This window comes from Wyeomyia smithii, chromosome 2 (assembly GCF_029784165.1).
Source record: "Wyeomyia smithii strain HCP4-BCI-WySm-NY-G18 chromosome 2, ASM2978416v1, whole genome shotgun sequence".
Taxonomy (NCBI): domain Eukaryota; kingdom Metazoa; phylum Arthropoda; class Insecta; order Diptera; family Culicidae; genus Wyeomyia; species Wyeomyia smithii.
In genome coordinates this window covers 80,518,642-80,534,278 of record NC_073695.1, presented here as the reverse complement: position 1 = coordinate 80,534,278, position 15,637 = coordinate 80,518,642, and the positions used below count along the sequence as shown (strand labels likewise).

Genomic DNA, 15,637 nt, shown 5'->3' with positions numbered 1-15,637 from the left:
GCCAATTATATCTGATGACTTAAAATCTTTAAGCAAATTTTTTATCCTCGCTGCCGACTACGTGCTGAAATTAAGTCTGAGCATGAGCATGAGCATGAGCATGATTGACCGCCCGCGGTTGCTACTCCGTTATTGCCAGATCAGCTGTAATTACACAGAGAACCAATGGATGATGCTTGGGATTAACATTCATCCTCAATGTGTAAAAACTGGTGACCTTAATCTTTATATTAGGCAATACCAGCGCCGGCCGCATCCGAATGCAGGTCAAAGAAGGAGTGTGTATGGGAATATGTTGACGTGATACTCGCTTTATTGGAAGCCGAGAACACCTCTGTACTTCCACGAGAAATCACTGGGATGTTGGAGGAAAGGGTAAGGTTTGCAGCAGGTTTCGTTTTGGTTTTTGATGCGCTGAGCTCTAATACCGGGTTCATAATAACAAATATCGCGCGTACGAGTTCATTATATCTTCTACGGAAATCATAACGCGATCCGAACTTATTCCGGTTGATGATGTAACACCGCAAAAATAAAGCGCACGCGAGGATACCGGACCTATAATCTAATCAAGACAGACTCCAATATTCGAAAATAGGTTTATGAAGTCATTATGCAACTACCGAAACGTATCTCTCATTGATTTATCTCAGCTGACTACACAATGTTACGAAGCAACCAGATATGCATTAACCAAAAACAAGAAAAAAGTAAATATATAGACCCTCAACACATACTGCAAGCGGTCAGCAAGAGAGCTTCAAAAACGGCCTATTTGCTTGGCCATCGCCGTTCAAATCGAACGAAAAAAAAAAAGAAAAAGAAAAAAAAGATGTGTGCGTTGACAGACGAGTCGCGTATAATCCGGATATTAATTGCAAATAATTGCGATATTTAGTGGCGATTAATTACAATGTTTTGTCGCGATTTATTATTTACGATATTTATCGAACGAACGGAACCTACTCTGAATCACTGCGTGCTGGAATAGAACCTACGGGTGGACAGTAGAGATGGTCGGGTACGGGTATTTTTACCCGAAACCCATACCCCCGACGGGTTCGGGTCGGGTTTCGGGTAGCGTAAAAAAATATTTTACGGGCTCGGGTCGGGTACGGGTAATTTAAAAACCAAGGCTTCGGGTTCGGGTCGGGTACGGGTTTGAAAAATTCTCAATTGGTCGGGTACGGGTCGGGTACGGGTAATTTGATTTTCGTGTATTATGAGAAATTAATTTTTAACATTTCAAACCTAGGTGTTTTCTTAGTGTCGATAATCGGAAAGATCGAACAAGAAATTGCCCATTCTCACTCAACGAGAGATCGGCCAATACCTATTCTGACAGTTGTCGGCAGTGTTTGCACCAAGGGAATGACATCATGCTATCTCTTTCTAATGTGAAAGTCAATAGTTCTTCCTGCAACCATTTTGAGTTAAATGGAATTTTTGCCAGGCTTTTTTCATATTTGTGAGGAAAACCGCGGAGCATTGCACAGTAAGGCAACTAAATACAAAGGCTGGTTAAGTAAAAAAAGTGTGGATAAATGCGACAAAAATATGATTAATTTTGGGGTGCTTAACACCAATCTCCATTCCATTTTTTATTTGGGGCCGTCCATAAAGCAGGTGACCTAATTATTAATGATTTTGGCACTTTTCCCCTTAGCCACAGGGCGTTCTCCTCACAGAAACAAATTACGTAGCTTTTGCACAACACCTCAAATCAACCAAATTTTGCGAAAAAAAATTTTTTTAAATTAAAACAAAATAGGTAATACATACAAATCAACTACGAATCAACTTTTTCTTTTACACCAAAAAAATCCAAGCTATCATTGAAGCTGTTTCAAAGTAATGAATTTTTTTTGAACACATGTCAAAAAACGTCAGTATGCCAAACTTCGAAAAGTTATAAAAGAACAGATCTCATGATATTGCACCCACATTTTGGATTTAGGCACTTGAATATTATAGCAATAAAGGAAAAATATTATGAAACAGCTGACGTAAAAAAAATTCAGGCGGATGGCCATCGATTCTCTACTGTGCATTGAGATGTTTGGTACGAAGCAATTATGTATATGAGATTTGACAGCGATAGCATAGTCTTTGTTTGCACTGTGACCAGGGATGTACAGAAATATCTGTGTTATACCGATTTTTAGATTGAATCGATGACACCGAATCTGTACTAAAAAATTAAAGGTTTTTGGCAAATGCAAATGAATTATTAAATTTTTCTCAAGTTATAAGCAATATTAACTTTGACTTTATTATAATAACAAGATTTCAGGTTGCTGCGATGTTCACATAAAACTCGTCGCTTTTTTAACTTTACCAGACATGCACTTTTCATAGTGGACCTCTTCCTTATAGTGGGCCTGGAACTCTGGGTTCATTAACATGCGTTCACATTCACACTCGGTTTTTGTCTAACTCCGGTCATCATCTCGAGAAACCACATATGACAATTAGTGCATGCAACGTGCGAGGTACCCAGGTATTTTGAAAAAAAAAAAAAAATCCAGGACGGGTCGGGTTCAAGCAATTTCGGCGTTGTTTTCTTTCGGGTACGGGTCGGGTACGGGTAGTTGGAATAGATATTTTTCGGGTTCGGGTCGGGTACGGGTATTTTAAACAAACCAGACTACGGGTTCGGGTCGGGTACGGGTTTGAAAATTTTCGATTAGTCGGGTACGGGTCGGGTACGGGTAACAAATTTCCCATACCCGACCATCTCTAGTGGACAGTCTGCGAATAAATGGTTTGGTACACCTCGGAAGTCACAACACACCGAAAATCTATATTTGAGCAAAGCTCACCTGGGCCGAAAACACGTTTACCCCGGAAAGTTATGCGCGACCGCTCTATTCCCTCTTACCGACACTACGCGCGGAGACACGGTATTTCGCGTTGATTACCACTTACTTCTTGAAAAACAAAGCGAAGATACCTACTGAGTGTGAAAAACTGGCAAAGTTTCATGCATTCATAGCTAGAAAATTTTTGAAAATGCAAATATGCATATCTAACAAGACCGAGTACTAATTAGATTTAACAAAATGCCAAAACAATCGCAATCAAAATTTATTTGCCATGCTGACCGACAAGATTTCTACTTAATTAAATTTAAAATTGTCGATGTGTTTCAGTATTTACTCAAAAGCTAGAAAAATCATAAAACAAGGGCATAAAACTGCTCAAAATGTTCGTAACAGCGTCTCCGTTCACCTGAGGAAATAATATCAACAATGAAGACTGACGCGCAACTGTTTCGACGCAGTTAGCGCCGCATCGGCCCAATCGGTAGATTAAAAAAATTCAAAACTGGCTTCCACGAAGCCGCGGTCACAAGCAGGGATGCCACAAACACAGACCAATCTGTGCAAAACAAAATTTCCACACAAGTATATGTACATACAGAACTGCAAATGCGCCCTTCAAAATACAGGCCGATGTTAGGCCGACGCCACACTGCAAAGGACGCGGCGCGAAATGCGTCCTTTCTCACGCGAGGAGAAAAAACAACAATGAAAACTGACGCGCGTTAAAACATATCCCGAACTTTTTCGACGCAGTCACCCGAACAGCATCGGCCCCAGTACGCACTGTACCTACTGTAAACGATTGAGTGAGAAAATTCCAAAACCGGCATCTAAGAAACCGCGATAACAATCAGAGGTGCCACATATGTAAATTTAAATTTATCTGTGAATTATAAATTTCTCATCCATACAGTTTACAGTTTACAGATTTGTAAAGCCATAAAAATTCCTACGATTTTCTACGAAATTTACAAATTTTTATACAGACTTTTATACTGAAAATCTGTAAAACATTTTCGATGTTCAGTATACAGAAATGTAGCATCCCCACAAAAGGAATTGTGAAAAACAGAAAAAAACATTGGTTCCCTTTTGCCATGCAAATCAAACAAAAAAAAAACACAGGCAATACGTCACCAACACTAATACTTATCCTTTAATTCTCGCGTCCTCTCTGAACCATCATGCTGGTGCGAGAACGTGCCACACGCAAGAGCAACCTTGTACTTACTCACACACACTTATGGCAAGGCAAGGGCTAGCGGGAAACGTGCTCCGCCACCGAAAAAGAAATGCAGCTTTCACAAATTAGCCACAAAATTGCACGAATCTTTCACGGATTTCAACATTGACGTCACTCTCACCGCTAATACAAAACCACCACATTTCGTATTACCTTTTACTCCACCCTTTGCACTTAAAATATAACGATTACGCGACGGGAAGGCTAAATAAAATACGTCGACATTATTGCACTATAGACTACGTGCTGAAATTAAGTCTATCTTAAAACTAGCATATATTTTTCAATCAATGTTTTGTAGTTGAATGGTCGTCTGATGATCGTCGAATGGTCATAGAAATGCAGCATGTACGGATTTGTTCTGCTAAACCACGATGTCATGAGCTGGGACAGGGGCTTGTAATCCTCGGGTCCTGGAAGTATTGTGCGGGGTTCAGTTGCTGGTTATGGTTCGTTGTTGTTGTTCGCTGTTGTTCAAGCCAAGATATCACGAAAGGCCTCGGGTTCTCAGGTCCTGGCGGATTCGTGTGGGGTTCAGTTGCTGATTCCAAAATCGAGGTCTATGACGTGTTCTTGCCGTTTTGTTGAATGTGGATGGAAAGGAATGGGACTAGACTGGGGCGTGGATGGATTTCAGGAAAATGTATATAAGGGACATGTAGGGTAGGCCACGACTCGCCAAGACATCACGGACAGGAACAGCTGGTCCCCTACCCTCGGCCCGGAGGGAAGTTTTTAATTTAGACCTGGCGTCACGGTGTACAGGGCATGACCAAACAACGTGCTCTATGTCGTGATAACCTTCACCACAGGCACAGATACCACTTTCCCCGAGCCCAATACGACAGAGATGCGTATCAAATCTATAGTGATTGGACTTAAGCCGCGACATCACGCAAATGAAATATCGACCTATATCCAACCCCTTGAACCACGGGCTCGTCGATACCTTGGGGATAATGGAATGTAACCACCTTCCCAGTTCCCCTCTAGTCCAAAAATTTTGCCAACTGATGATCGTATTCTGACGTACAAGTGCAAAAAACTCATTAAAAGCAATTGGTCTTTCATAAGTTTCACCGTTTGCTGCGCCCACCTTAGCCAAAGAGTCCGCTTTCTCATTGCCCGGTATCAAGCAGTGAGAAGGGACCCACGCTAAGGTAATCTGAAACGATTTTTCGGATAAAGCACTCAGATGTTTCCGTATTTTCCCCAGGAAATACGGAGGGTGCTTAACATCTTTCATCGATCGGAGAGCCTCAATGGAACTGAGATTGTCCGTAAAGATGAAATAATGGTCCGTGGGCATTTTTTCGATAATCCCTAGGGTGTACTGAATTGCAGCCAATTCTGCGACGTAAACAGAAGCAGGATTAACGAGCTTATGGGAGACGGTTAAATTGTTATTGAAGATACCGAAGCCAGTGGACCCATCGAGAAGTGATCCGTCAGTGTAGAACATATTGTCGCAGTTGATGTTTCGATATTTATTGGAAAAAATTTTGGGGATCTGCTGCACGCGCAAATGATCCGGGATTCCACGAGTTTCTTCTATCATTGATGTATCGAAAAACACAGTAGAATCAGAAGTATTTGATAAGTCGACACGATTTGGAATATTCGAAGAAGGGTTAATATTTTGTGACATATGATTGAAATACAATGTCATAAAACGGGTTTGAGAATTAAGTTCGATTAACCTTTCAAAATTTTCAATCACAGGACGGTTCAAGACCTCACATTTGATAAGAATACGAGAAGACAGACTCCAGGAGCGGTTTTTCAAAGGTAGAACACCAGCTAAGACCTCCAAACTCATCGTATGGGTCGATTGCATGCAACCTAAGGCGATACGCAAACAACGATATTGTATTCGCTCCAGTTTGATCAAATGTGTGTTTGCTGCGGAGCGGAAGCAGAAACACCCGTACTCAATGACAGACAATATCGTTGTTTGGTAAAGCCGGGTGTGCTCCCCACCATGATCCGGTTATTGTACGAAGCAAATTAACTCTTTGTTGGCATTTTTTCATCAGATACCTAATGTGACAACCCCATGTGCCTTTAGAGTCGAACCAGACACCAAGATACTTGTGTATCAAAACCTGAGAAATAGTTTTACCCATTAATTGTGGCTGGAGCTGAGCAGGTTCATGCTTCCTTGAAAAAACTACAATCTCAGTCTTCTCCGGAGAGAATTCGATACCTAGCTGTAAAGCCCAAGCAGACAAATTGTCCAAAGTATCTTGCAATGGTCCTTGCAAATCGGCAGCTTTGGCTCCTGTAACAGAGACCACGCTGTCGTCTGCAAGTTGTCTTATCGTGCATGAATTTGCCAGACATTCGTCGATGTCGTTCACATAAAAATTGTAAAGAAGGGGGCTTAAACACGAGCCCTGGGGAAGACCCATGTAGCTAATTCGAAAAGTTGCCAAATCGTAATCCGTAAAATGCATGTGCTTTTCGGATAACAAATTGTGCAAAAAATTGTTTAAAATTGGAGAAAATCCTTGAGAAAAATGTTCGTAACAGCGTTCACCTGAGGAAATAATATCAACAATGAAGACTGACGCGCAACTGTTTCGACGCAGTTAGCGCCGCATCGGCCCAATCGGTAGATTAAAAAAATTCAAAACCGGCTTCCACGAAGCCGCGGTCACAAGCAGGGATGCCACAAACACAGACCAATCTGTGCAAAACAAAATTTCCACACAAGTATATGTACATACAGAACTGCAAATGCGCCCTTCAAAATACAGGCCGATGTTAGGCCGACGCCACACTGCAAAGGACGCGGCGCGAAATGCGTCCTTTCTCACGCGAGGAGAAAAAACAACAATGAAAACTGACGCGCGTTAAAACACATCCCGAACTGTTTCGACGCAGTCACCCGAACAGCATCGGCCCCAGTACGCACTGTACCTACTGTAAACGATTGAGTGAGAAAATTCCAAAACCGGCATCTAAGAAACCGCGATAACAATCAGAGATGCCACATATGTAAATTTAAATTTATCTGTGAATTATAAATTTCTCATCCATACAGTTTATAGTTTACAGATTTGTAAAGCCATAAAAATTCCTACGATTTTCTACGAAATTTACAAATTTTTATACAGACTTTTATACTGAAAATCTGTAAAACATTTTCGATGTTCAGTATACAGAAACGTAGCATCCCCACAAAAGGAATTGTGAAAAGCAGAAAAAAAACATTGGTTCCCTTTTGCCATGCAAATCAAACAAAAAAAAAACACAGGCAAAACGTCACCAACACTAATACTTATCCTTTAATTCTCGCGTGCTCTCTGAACCATCATGCTGGTGCGAGAACGTGCCACACGCAAGAGCAACCTTGTACTTACTCACACACACTTATGGCAAGGCAAGGGCTAGCGGGAAACGTGCTCCGCCACCGAAAAAGAAATGCAGCTTTCACAAATTAGCCACAAAATTGCACGAATCTTTCACGGATTTCAACATTGACGTCACTCTCACCGATAATACAAAACCACCACATTTCGTATTACCTTTTACTCCACCCTTTGCACTTAAAATATAACGATTACGCGACGGGAAGGCTAAATAAAATACGTCGACATTATTGCACTATAGACTACGTGCTGAAATTAAGTCTATCTTAAAACTAGCATATATTTTTCAATCAATGTTTTGTAGTTGAATGGTCGTCTGATGATCGTCGAATGGTCATAGAAATGCAGCATGTATGGATTTGTTCTGCTAAACCACGATGTCATGAGCTGGGACAGGGGCTTGTAATCCTCGGGTCCTGGAAGTATTGTGCGGGGTTCAGTTGCTGGTTATGGTTCGTTGTTGTTGTTCGCTGTTGTTCAAGCCAAGATATCACGAAAGGCCTCGGGTTCTCAGGTCCTGGCGGATTCGTGTGGGGTTCAGTTGCTGATTCTAAAATCGAGGTCTATGACGTGTTCTTGCCGTTTTGTTGAATGTGGATGGAAAGGAATGGGACTAGACTGGGGCGTGGATGGATTTCAGGAAAATGTATATAAGGGACATGTAGGGTAGGCCACGACTCGCCAAGACATCACGAACAGGAACAGCTGGTCCCCTACCCTCGGCCCGGAGGGAAGTTTTTAATTTAGACCTGGCGTCACGGTGTACAGGGCATGACCAAACAACGTGCTCTATGTCGTGATAACCTTCACCACAGGCACAGATACCACTTTCCCCGAGCCCAATACGACAGAGATGCGTATCAAATCTATAGTGATTGGACATAAGCCGCGACATCACGCAAATGAAATATCGACCTATATCCAACCCCTTGAACCACGGGCTCGTCGATACCTTGGGGATAATGGAATGTAACCACCTTCCCAGTTCCCCTCTAGTCCAAAAATTTTGCCAACTGATGATCGTATTCTGATGTACAAGTGCAAAAAACTCATTAAAAGCAATTGGTCTTTCATAAGTTTCACCGTTTGCTGCGCCCACCTTAGCCAAAGAGTCCGCTTTCTCATTGCCCGGTATCAAGCAGTGAGAAGGGACCCACGCTAAGGTAATCTGAAACGATTTTTCGGATAAAGCACTCAGATGTTTCCGTATTTTCCCCAGGAAATACGGAGGGTACTTAACATCTTTCATCGATCGGAGAGCCTCAATGGAACTGAGATTGTCCGTAAAGATGAAATAATGGTCCGTGGGCATTTTTTCGATAATCCCTAGGGTGTACTGAATTGCAGCCAATTCTGCGACGTAAACAGAAGCAGGATTAACGAGCTTATGGGAGACGGTTAAATTGTTATTGAAGATACCGAAGCCAGTGGACCCATCGAGAAGTGATCCGTCAGTGTAGAACATATTGTCGCAGTTGATGTTTCGATATTTATTGGAAAAAATTTTGGGGATCTGCTGCACGCGCAAATGATCCGGGATTCCACGAGTTTCCTCTATCATTGATGTATCGAAAAACACAGTAGAATCAGAAGTATTTGATAAGTCGACACGATTTGGAATATTCGAAGAAGGGTTAATATTTTGTGACATATGATTGAAATACAATGTCATAAAACGGGTTTGAGAATTAAGTTCGATTAACCTTTCAAAATTTTCAATCACAGGACGGTTCAAGACCTCACATTTGATAAGAATACGATAAGACAGACTCCAGGAGCGGTTTTTCAAAGGTAGAACACCAGCTAAGACCTCCAAACTCATCGTATGGGTCGATTGCATGCAACCTAAGGCGATACGCAAACAACGATATTGTATTCGCTCCAGTTTGATCAAATGTGTGTTTGCTGCGGAGCGGAAGCAGAAACACATATCGTTGTTTGGTAAAGCCGGGTGTGCTCCCCACCATGATCCGGTTATTGTACGAAGCAAATTAACTCTTTGTTGGCATTTTTTCATCAGATACCTAATGTGACAACCCCATGTGCCTTTAGAGTCGAACCAGACACCAAGATACTTGTGTATCAAAACCTGAGAAATAGTTTTACCCATTAATTGTGGCTGGAGCTGAGCAGGTTCATGCTTCCTTGAAAAAACTACAATCTCAGTCTTCTCCGGAGAGAATTCGATACCTAGCTGTAAAGCCCAAGCAGACAAATTGTCCAAAGTATCTTGCAATGGTCCTTGCAAATCGGCAGCTTTGGCTCCTGTAACAGAGACCACGCTGTCGTCTGCAAGTTGTCTTATCGTGCATGAATTTGCCAGACATTCGTCGATGTCGTTCACATAAAAATTGTAAAGAAGGGGGCTTAAACACGAGCCCTGGGGAAGACCCATGTAGCTAATTCGAAAAATTGCCAAATCGTAATCCGTAAAATGCATGTGCTTTTCGGATAACAAATTGTGCAAAAAATTGTTTAAAATTGGAGAAAATCCTTGTCGGTGAAGTTTACCCGAAAGAATGTCAATTGAAACGGAATCAAAAGCCCCCTAATGTCCAAGAACGCAGACGCCATTTGTTCTTTGCGAGCATACGCCAGCTGAATATCTGTTGAAAGCAACGCAAGACAATCATTCGTCCCTTTGGCACGGCGGAAGCCAAACTGAGTATCTGATAGCAGACCATTTGATTCGACCCAGTGGTCTAAGCGACGGAGTATCATTTTTTCCATCAATTTCCGGATACAGGATAGCGTTGCAATCGGTCTATAAGAGTTATGATCAGAAGCTGGTTTCCCTGGTTTTTGGGTGGCGATCACCTTCACTTGCCTCCAATCCTGCGTTACAATGTTTTGCTCCAGGAACTTATTGAACAAGTTCAACAAGCGCCTCTTGGCATTGCCGGGAAGATTCTTCAACAAGTTGAACTTGATTCTATCCAACCCAGGCGCGTTATTGTTACAGGGCAGGAGGGCAACTGAAAATTCTGCCATCGTAAAAGGTGATTCTATCGCGTCGTGGCCCGGAGACGCATCACGAACAATATTTTGCTCAGGAACAGAGTCCGGACATACTTTCCTGGCAGAATCAAATATCCACCTACTTGAAGACTCCTCGCTTTCGTTGACCGTTACGAGATTCCGCATTCTTCGGGCTGTGTTCCAATGAGTGCTCATTGGTGTCTCCCTCGACGTCTCGTTTACGAACCGACGCCAATATCCGCGTTTCTTTGCCTTAGCCAAGCTTTTGAACATGGTATCAAGCTCCGAATAACGTTTAAAGTCGTCTGCACTGTCTGTATCCCGGAAGGTCAGATACGCGTCGAATCTTTGCGTGTAGACATCGGAGCACTCTTTGTCCCACCACGGGGTGGGAGGCCGTTCATTGATCGTCACGCCGGGATATTTTTTCGTTTGGGCTTGCAACGCGGCGTCGAGAATCAAGCCCGCGAGGAGGTTGTATTCTTCAAGTGGTGGATGATGTTGAATCGACTCGACCGCTTTTAAAATCATTTGCTCGTATAACTTCCAATCGACATTCCGTGTGAGGTCATACGGAATGTCAATTGGTCGCATGCGAGTTGTCCCGTTTGTAATTGAAATAAGAATAGGCAAATGGTCGTTACCGTGAGGATCGAGGATTACCTTCCATGTGCAATCCAACCGTAGCGACGTCGAACATAAGGATAGATCCAAAGTGCTTGGGCGCGCTGGAGGTTTCGGGATACGTGTCATTTCACCGTTGTTCAAAATAGTCATGTCGAAGTCATCGCAAAGGTTATAGATTAAAGAGGAGCGGTTATCATTGTAAGGGGAACCCCAAGCCACACCATGAGAGTTGAAGTCTCCCAAAATCAAACTTGGCGAGGGAAGAAGTTCTATTAAATCAAAGAGCAGCCGTTGCCCAACCTGTGCTCTGGGAGGAATATATATTAAGGCAATACAAAGCTCTTTACCTTGTATTGTCATTTGACATGCGACAACTTCAATGCCTGGAATCGAGGGGAGGTTAATACTATAGAAAGAATAGCACTTTTTAATCCCTAAAAGTACTGCTCCATATGGGGTATCTCGATCAAGGCGAATAATATTAAAATTATGGAAGTTAAGATCAGTATTCGAAGTAAGCCAAGTTTCGCAAAGGGAAAATGCATCGCATTTGTTTTTATTTATCAAAACTTTGAATGAATCGATTTTTGGTAAAATACTTCTGCAATTCCACTGTAAAACAGAGATAGAATCCTTCAAATTAGCAGATTAATTAGCCATCGAAGGATACGATCGCTACAAGGAGGGGCCATTAGGCAGTCAACTGCTTCAGAAATGATCTAACTGTTGGGAGGAACGCTTTAAGAAAATTTTTATTTGGATCAGGTATATTGAAGTTTTCAAAAATCCAGTCTACAATATCTGAAAATTTCACCAATCCAGCATTTGATTTATCTACTGGATATGCAAAAGGAACAACTGGGGTTTTAGATGTTCCTGGAAGTGCTGGGAACTCCTTCTGAGACTTTAAATTTCCGAGCCCAGGAGGAATTTGCTTCGGTTTTTCCTCAGCACTTTTTGTAGTGATTGTATTTTTCATTTCACTTTGAGAAATCCTAGGACCTTTTCTGGGAAGCTTAGGAGAGGAAAGATTTTTCCTCTTTCTAGACTCCCCAGGTTTTACATAGGATGTTTCCCTTAGTGAATCGTCCGAATCGGTTTCATCAGAGGACAGTGGATCAAAGGGGTTTGAAGTAAAGGGAGAGGTGGCCGCGGTCTTTTTAAGCATGTCTGCGTAAGAACGCTTCGAACGCTTCTTGAGTGACCGCTTGATTTTATCCCTGCGCTGCATGTACACCGCGCATGTGGAGAGCTCATGCTGATTTTCCCCGCAGTGAATACATTTTTCAGCATTTACACTGCAGGTAACCTCAGCATGGGTCTCTCCACACTTGCCGCACCTTGCCTTATTGCAGCAATAGGCCGCAGTGTGACCTAACTGCTTACAATTAGTGCAATTCATTACGCGGGGAACATACAGGCGCACAGGTAGACGCACCCGGGGGATCGTCACGTGAATGGGCAGTGCAGACCCGGCGAACGTAACCCGAAACGAGTCTGACGGGGTGTACACTTTTTTGCCGTCGACGAGCGACACTGACCGCAATTACTTACAATCAATGATCTTTACATCGGGGCATGCGGCGTTCCTAAAGCAACCGATTCCGCTTTTCAGTATACACTCAACCGACAGACTCGAATCGGTCACGACGCCGTCGATCTCCACGTCGCGAGCGGGTGCATATACGCGGTACTCTCGAGTAAAGAGCTCGGAGCAGGCTATATAGTTGGCCTGTTTCCGGTCATTGACCACAACACGGAGCTTGTTTGGTCTGACCTTTGAAATTTCAGTCACGGCCTTGAAACGTGACGTCAGGTCTTTTGAAATCTGCAAAATATTTAACGATTTCGACTTTGGCCCTGCTTTTGGCCTAAAGTACACAAAAAACAGCTGCCCGCCGCTCCGTCTGGATAAAGCCTGGGGCGAGGGGTGACTGAAACAGGATCAGAAGAGGATTGATCAGGAGGGACAGGGTCGATGGGGTTTGGGGACGGAGGATCGGGGGGTAAGAGATCAACATCCATTGCGCTTAGGTAAGCGCAATAGGTCCGACAAGAAGCACGTACCTCTTTCTTTGCGTTCTCGACGATGCTCGAGTTGTCTTCAACAGCACAATCACCAGATCACAGCCACACGCAGCAACACAGCCAAACAGCAGCAAGTAGTGATGAACAGCAGCACAGGAAATCAAAGGCCCTGAGCGCGGGTTATAACACAAATCAGGATTCAGGACAAATAATGATCTCTGAGACCATTAAATGGCCCCAGACGCCATTTTGGATCCCAAGATATCGACTTCCGGTTTCTAGGAAACAACCCAGAATGGTCGAGTACTTCCAATATGTGTATATCTTAAAATCAAATGACACCCTGAGACCGGAAAACGACTTCAGACGCCATTTTCAAATACTAGATGGTTCGACTGGTGTCGTATTCAGATCTCTTGGCATCATACTCATATGCGATGGTATTCGGTCTGCGCATCATCCCGATCCCTGAAATACTCATATTGGTATTCGGCCATTTTAGGTTGTGTTCCGGAAACCGTAAGTCACCATCTTGGAATTCAAGATGTCGTCTGGGATCGTTTTCAGGTCTCTTGGCATCATTTCGATTCCGAAATAACTCATATGGAGTGGTATTTGGTAAATTTTTACTGTTTACCGCAAACCAGAAGTCACCATCTTTAATTCAAAAATAACGTCTGAAGTTGATTTTTGATCTCAGAGCATCAATTCGATTCCGAAAATACCAGTATTGGGTGGTATTCAACCATTTTTGGTTGTTTTTCGGAAACCGGAAGTCGCTTTTTTGGAATCTAATATGGCATCTGGAGTCGTTTTCGGTTCTCTGTGTCACCCCGGTTCCGAAAATAAATTTTATTAATTTGTTTCTATGGCCTCTAGAAGCCCCAGTGGAATCTCTTCTGGAAGGTCCATTTTTGGGATATATCACTAAAACACTCAAACATGTCCCCAGAAAACCGAATTTCCGGAAGTAAGAAAATTATTTCGGGGCACCACTCTAACGCAACAAAAAAGCATCAGTGCAAAACCAGCGAAAAACAATTAACTTTTTTAGGCATAGTGTGATAAATACACTGTTCATACAGTGCGAACTTTTGCCCCGTAAACTGCGTGCTGTTGGCCCGCATGCTGGGTAAAAGTTCGCATCTGAGTATTTTTTTCTAAAAAGTGAAATTCTCATGCTACAAACAAAATTCGAAAAACTCTGGTAATACATTTCGAAGGCGAAAGGTTCATGTACCGTTTGGAAACAAAACCGAATTTTATGATAATTGTTTGCAATAGTTCTGTTGCAAAAACAATTAAGTGCGTACTTTTGCCTCTCACTACTCTATATTAGCTAGTGTATATTAACTATGGTATTATTTGAAATAACGACTAGGGGCCATCCACATACCACGTGGACAGATTTTTAACGATTTTGACCCCCCCCCCCTCCCCCTCCGTGGACAACTGTCCATATAAATTCTAAAAAAATTGTATGGTCCGTGGACATTAGCCAGCCTCCCCCCCCCCCAAAGCTGTCCACGTGGTATGTGGATGGCCCCCTAAAAGTTTGAGAGCTGTAAGCTTACAACTGTAAGATGGAAAATTACAATGACTGATATTACTTATGGAATGTAACAGACATTTGTACACCTATTCTATATAAACTGGTGACTTTTAAACCTAAGAAGGAGAGTTGTGGGTACGTGTCCAGCGGCTTTGAGATCACCAATGGAATATACATTGGTCAATGACAAATAATAATTTAAAAGAGAATTCTTCTGAGGCTTTATGTCCTAACGTTTTTCCTTGCTAAGCTACCTGGAGACGCTACTGTGTGTATAGAGGCTGTCTATAAACCAACTTTCCATAACTGGTCATTCCAGATATCGAATTGATCCAGTCATATATTTTTTTATAATTCGTATGAAACGTAATTTCTGGAAATGGTTACAAAGTAATAATCTTTCATTTTTTTCTAATTTGAGCTTTAGGGAAAACCTGTGTTTAGAAGTGTAATTTTATTCATGCTTAGCAACCTCTACCTACAACAAACATACAAACAAGAATTCAGCCAAATCGGGTATAATTTGAATATACCTTAATGAATAACCAAAATACCCGAACACTTCACATTACTTTAAACATAAAAAAATCCTATTCATTATTTTTCGACCTTCCAGAGTAGGGTCCCCCCTCAACAACAATGTAATACAAGCAACAATACTTTGAGTCAAATTCAAATGCAAGAGTGTTCTCGTTCCGAGAATATCAGTCATTTCAAAAGATTTGACTTTTGAGTTCGCCATACATCAATTCGGAATCAATTTTGAATTCCCATGCGTTCAATGTTCAAAATCAATTAAATAAAGAGAAAAAATGGACGAGACAAAGTTTGCCGGGTCAGCTAGTAACCATATATTATTTTCTTTTCCACCCCTACTCGCGTGATTCCATCGAACCACTCAATGTTGCGCCTGTAATCACCGCAGCATTCGTACCAGCGTGGGTAGAAAACATGCCGAACTGGAACCTAGTTTTGAGCGATTTGCAATTACCCGCTGCCGAAAAAATGC

At 42.3% G+C, this 15,637-nt stretch overlaps 1 protein-coding gene across 7 annotated transcripts in view; it reads left to right on the top strand.

The window, feature by feature from the left end:
- LOC129720769 (tetraspanin-18) overlaps positions 1-15,637 on the top strand; it is an 89,150-nt gene that overhangs the window by 72,056 nt on the left and 1,457 nt on the right. The gene's annotated exons all lie outside the window — the stretch shown is intronic.